The following is a 6000-nucleotide window of genomic DNA, read 5'->3' on the forward strand; positions in this document are numbered from 1 at the left end:
AGAATTTCTAATGATAGCTACAACCGGTTGACAAGCTTGTTAACAAGAAATAATTCAAAATTTAAGTCTTTGCAGAAAGTAAAGACACTGGATTTTATGGATGTTCGGAGATAAAACTCCTACGTCACTCCTTCCTTTTTAGAAGGATTCAACTAAAAGACTTTGACTTTACAAAATGTTGCAACATCCCACTCCAATTAGGATTTATCACACTGCTTGTTTTGGAGCTCTTAGTAATCACTTTACACTTCTAGATATTTAAGAACCCTCGGTTAACCAGACCACTCAGTAAATCAAATAACCAAAAACTGAGATAAAGAAACAATATGTTTTGATTAGCATGAGGTTGATTCTTGAATGATCAGATATATTTCTAATGAATGTTGATGAGCGATGAAGTATGGAACTCTCAAAATCTTCAGATGTGCAAGCTTAGTTATGTGGCAATGTAGCGGTTGAAAAGCTTGTATGTCATATGCAAAAGTCAGCGGGCTACTTTGCATTCTTCAACTCTTCATTTATATAGGTCATCAGTCCAACGGTCGGCAAAGGGTATGTAACGTAAACCTGTAGCATTGAAGTGATGTGTCACTATCAGCTGCAACAACATTTAATGTCCTCTTTGCTTGTGCAGCTTTGAATCTCGTTCATCTGAAGAGTTGTTGTTAGATATCCTTTTTGTAGTAACTATTAGCTTCATCAGAACTTGTAGAATATTTGAACTATCTTTCCATTTTGAGATAGTGACATTAATGAAGATCTTTATCGGGACTGAAGCAAGATATGGTTAACTTATTGTGGTGCAAAACCATTGAATATTCTGAGCCAGTGAGAGAATGTTCTTTGTTAAGTGTTCAATAAATAGTTCTTTTAAATGAAGCTGTTGAAGCCTTTAAGTATCCGATTGGAAAACTTCTAACGGTTGAAACTCTTCAAGCTGCTACCATCGTTTGAGATCCAAGCAGTTGAAGTGTTCCTATTATACAAGATAAATTGTGGCTGTTTCCTGAAATAGTTAGGTGCTGTTTTGATTTTTTCAATCACAAAAACTTAAGGGTAAATCAATATTTTAACAATTTCATCTCTTTTGGTGATGAAAAAACCCAGCTGCAGAATTATACAACAAATTACAGATAATCATGAAAGGGTGATAAAAGAAAGAGTGTATTTCATTGAGTGAATGAAATTAAAAACTTCAAGTGATACAAACATTTATATTAACCTAGTGCATCCCCCCTTTTTTTCTACTTGTCTCTTCTTTTCTCTTTCAATATGTTTTTGTATCAAAGCTTCATAAGCTTTGGCACGCTCTGCAACCATTTTCCTGACAGCTTCTTCAGCTTTCTGAACTTCCTTTTACCTCTCTTTTTCCTTCTTTTTCCATCACCATGCATAATAAATTTCATGATTTCAGTAAGTTGAGCTCCTTGGGCATCCATCTGCTGATCAACGTGTGCCTGTAATCTAAAAATTTGCCCTGAAAGCTCGGTGCACATGTTGATATATGAGGAATTGTGCCGTTCTCGTCAGAGGGAAAGACTGCCATCATTGCGAGAAATTCTTTAGAGATTTCAGATTTCATAGTTTGAAAAGATTCCTTAAGATCAAATTGCTTCCGATTGAGGGCCAAAATTTATTTTTCCATAAGCTCAAGGCGTCCAAAACTAACTTTTGGCCGTCTTCCTCAAAAAATTCTTCCTCTAGTTTGAAGAGGTCCGATGAAGAAGTCATTCTAGCCTTGATGGAATCAAGGCGGGAAGAGGCTGCTTTCCCGGTTGACTTTAAAGGCTGTGGTTCAACGATTTTGGAAGCTAGTACATCAACCACCTTGTCATAAGCAACAAAAGAAATAAGAATTGCTTCGTTGGGGACTTCTTGTGCACAAGACCCGTCGATGGATCCTTAGGAATAAAAGAGACTATAGGCAAAGAAGCAACAATTACAGTGTTATCCTTGGGTACAACAGGTGAAGATACTGACGGTTCTTGAGGAATGCCTTGAGCGGGCTCAACAGCTTATTCAGACTTTGAAGGAGAAAAGGTGTCCATATGGGTTGTTACTTGATCAAAGTCAGAAAGAGATTGCACCACTTTTTCGGCAGAGATGAGTGGTACTTTAGACAGACCAATGTGCGCCGATAAAGTAGGTACAGCTGATTCAGACTCTTGAATGGGTGTAACTTCCACATGAATCTCGTTCTGAGAGTCAGGGGAGCCGGATGCATTTTGTGTGGTGGTCGTCTCAGTGACTGGAACATCTATTGACATAATGATTTTGGCGGTTTGCAGGATGTTGTCAGCATCAATGTCACAATGTTTTTAACCGAAACCTCTGGAATAGAAGAAGTAGTGAGCACGACAGTAGATAAAGTTGGTGGTACCTGAATGGTAGAGAGATCTGAAATGTGTTCAGAGGCCAGCACTTCATCAAGATTCAATTCACTGTCAAACTTGCCCTTATCGCCATTTGCAAGCAATTGAAGTTCCTGCTGCTTAATAGTGATAATTGCTGAGAGTTGTAGGGCGTCCATTTCAAGTTGAGTTATGACACATGAGTCATCCTTTGCGGTTGGACAAGTAGGAACAAAATTGTTCCTCTTCAGTTGAATTAGTGCTCGGAGAACACTTTCTTTCAGCTGTAACTCCAGGAAGTCTCTTTGGAACAAAGCGGTTGGAATATCAGAGGCTTCTGTCCACTCCATTATTGAAAGCTCAAGTTTTGCAACCGCTGTGATTTTGCCGGTTTGAACAAGAGAGTCGAATGTTGTGAACGTTTGAAATTCAACCCACTTATCAAACATCTCCATTTTCTTTTGGACAATCTCATTGACCCTTTCTCTTATGAGCACTATGGCAATGTCCACGTTGTTTTGTTTGAGGAGGTCTTCAACCAAAACCTTCTTCCCTTTTTCTGTAGGATGAATTAGAGGAACACTGGAGAAGAAGGATGTGATTTCCGGTTCGACGATTTGAATCCCCTTCAGACTCCTTACTTTAACTGCAGGAATTGGAAGAGGAATCAACGGTGCGGAGAGATGCTTGATCATCTTTATTTTTGCAGCATTGGGCTTTTTTGACTGTTTCTTCTTAAAGACCTGGGAGATCGGCACATCATCCTAAGATTCTTCATCAGAGCTGGATTTCAAAACCTACTTTCACTTGGTGATCTTTTGTAACGTCCCAAAAATTTGGAGGTCCACGTAAACCACATGCATGCAAGTTGTCAAATTTCTTATGTATTTTATTAAATTATTTTAATTCATCAAATGCATGTTTATTGCATGGTTATGTGTTTTAATTCATGGTTTATTAAAGTTTGATGCATAAGAACTTTTAATAGTTTTCGCGCTCGAACGAGGAACAGAGACCGATGATAATTAAGAAAAAATGTTTTTTTATTAAATAATTAGTTTTAATTATTTAATATATGGTGTATTTAAGTGTGATTTTCAAAAATTGGCCTTGGTGGAGTATTTTTACTCTCCGGGTCGTATTTTAAACAGGTACGCAAATTTTATCGATTCGAATGACTCTTTGAGGATTCGGGCAATATTTTCCAAAACGTACCTAAACAAAATATTTTACGGGAGTGTTTTTCGGCTTGTTGGATTATTTTAGTGCTTAATGGACCCAAAACCCTTTTAACCCTTTAATTTTTAATTAAGGACCCATTAGTGTATTATATTATGACTTAAACCTAAAAGATAAGCCCTAAACCTAATCCCTTCAAGGTGCCCCTACCTCATTCAGCAGCTCTCTTTGCTCGAAAAACCAGCAGCCACCTAAAAGTTTCTCCAAAGCTTTCAAGAAAAATCCCTCCATGTCTCTCCGGTGTGCGTTCTACGCAAAGGTCTTAAAGTTTTCGAGCGTTTATACGCAAAGACAAGCCTTGTATCTCTTTTCTCATCATTCACACCATTTATATGTTGGTATATATTTATTTTCATGAGAAATCCTTTTATTTATCATGTGGTGCCATTTTTGCAAAGATTTGACATGAAATATGCTCTTGGCTCATAACTCACGCTTTCTTGTGTTTGTGTAAGGGGCTGCCGATTTTGAGATGCTAGGGGGATGCATAGCTCGAGATTGAAGGTGACAAAGGGCTGGAGTCGAGACATGGTCGGCTGGAGGGAAGGACGATTGGTTTTGGGTGAAGGACCTAGGGTTTTCGTGGCTAGATCGAGGGAAAAGGGTTGGTGCAGCCGTGCATGGCTTGATTCCAGCCATGTATCAGACCTTATTGGGTCCATGACTAGGCTGGGAAATGGCTGTGTGCAGCTGGACGTGAAGGTAGAAGGAATGGGTAGGGTTAAGGGCTTGTTGTGTCACTCTTTGGCAAGATCGAATTAGGCGCGTGCGTGGGGCTGTAGGTGAGGTTAAGTCAGTTCAGTAGGGTTTTCTTGGCTTGATCTTGGTCCTAGATAACATTGGTTCAAGGTTGGTTCGAGTTGGTTAGGTCTAGGGTCGAAGGTTTGAAGGCTTGGTGCATTAGGGTTTGTGGATTGTCAAAGGGCCGAAAAATACAGCAACTTGCAGGGCTGTTCGAGGGGCTTAAGTGGACTAGTATAGGTGGTTTAGGGGCTGGTAGGATTTGTATAAGGCGTGATAAAAAAGTTGGGAGAAATTTGGTTAAGATTCGGGTTGATTCGGGTTAAAACAGGGACCCCGGTCTAAGTTTTAAAACAAATCGTATAAATTTTTGAAACGGGCTCGAGTTTATATCTAAGAATTGATTGAAAATATGTTTCGAGGTGTTTTATGGAGTTTGCTTGGCTTCGGGCCGAAATTTTGAGGTCCAGGGGTAAAACTGTCATTTTAGGTTTCTAAAGGAAAAATGATCATTTTGCACTCGAGTCGAGTTTTTAGTCCTTGCAGCACCCTAAACACGATTTTTCATGTTTTAAACATTTACGCTATCATGTATATGACTTTTTATGTAATCATGAAGAATACGTTGCATGCCTGATTTTAAGGAAAAATTGCGTATATGCATGATTTTGTTTAGTGATGAATATGATGACACGTTTTTGAAGGAAGGGAGTTGGTTGTGACTAATATGAATAAGATAATACGATGATATGTAAGACCAAGGATCATTGGATGGGTAACAATGTCGTTGATGTCGTCACCGGGTACCGCGGTTACACCTAGATGGATTCATCGCCTAATGCAATGATAAGAAAGTCACAACTAATGAACGGAATTCAAATAAGAAAACGAATACGTATACGATGATATGTTGAGACATGTTTTGACACGCTATGCTATGATATGATATGTTTAAATTCACTCTTTTAAGATCATGAAACGTATGTTGATTACAGTACTTTTCACTGTGGCATATTATGTATATGTACTCGTTATACCGTTACAGGTGTGTTGAGTCTTTAGACTCATTAGGTGTGAATGATGCAGGTGAGCATGATGTTATGCAGACTGGAGGCGTTAAAGACTGAGTAGTTGGAGCTGTTTGGTGCACTGGATAACCCGATAACCTTGCATTTCTTCCGCATTATATGTTTATGAGACATGAGTTTAAATTATATGTATATGGGTCATGTATGATCATTGTCTGTTTTATTCATTTTCATCTTTTACTACATTGATGATTTAGCAAGGTTTTTTAAGGTTACGCTTGAATTCTTTTAAACAACAGTCTATGGTTTTGAAGATGTTAAATATTTTTAACTGCAGTATTTTTATCAGTATTGGAATCCTCGTATTTTAAATGTGTGTTTTGCACCAGTTACTATATGCATGCTTGAATATATTAATTTCGAGATTTAGCTTTTTTTTTTTTAAAAAAATTAGTAGATGTTTCATTGGTATCGGAGCAAAGAATCTTGTAAAGGGTTGTGCCACCGCCAGCTTCCGAAACTCAGTTGACAAGCCTCAAGTCTGTAAGTTTATATTTTTTTAATGCTCTCACCTGCGTGTTTACATGATATATGTTTTACAGTACATGTTTAGCTGTTTACATGATTTGAAGAATAATTTT

This window comes from Primulina eburnea, chromosome 18 (genome assembly GCF_022965805.1).
Source record: "Primulina eburnea isolate SZY01 chromosome 18, ASM2296580v1, whole genome shotgun sequence".
NCBI lineage: Eukaryota > Viridiplantae > Streptophyta > Magnoliopsida > Lamiales > Gesneriaceae > Primulina > Primulina eburnea.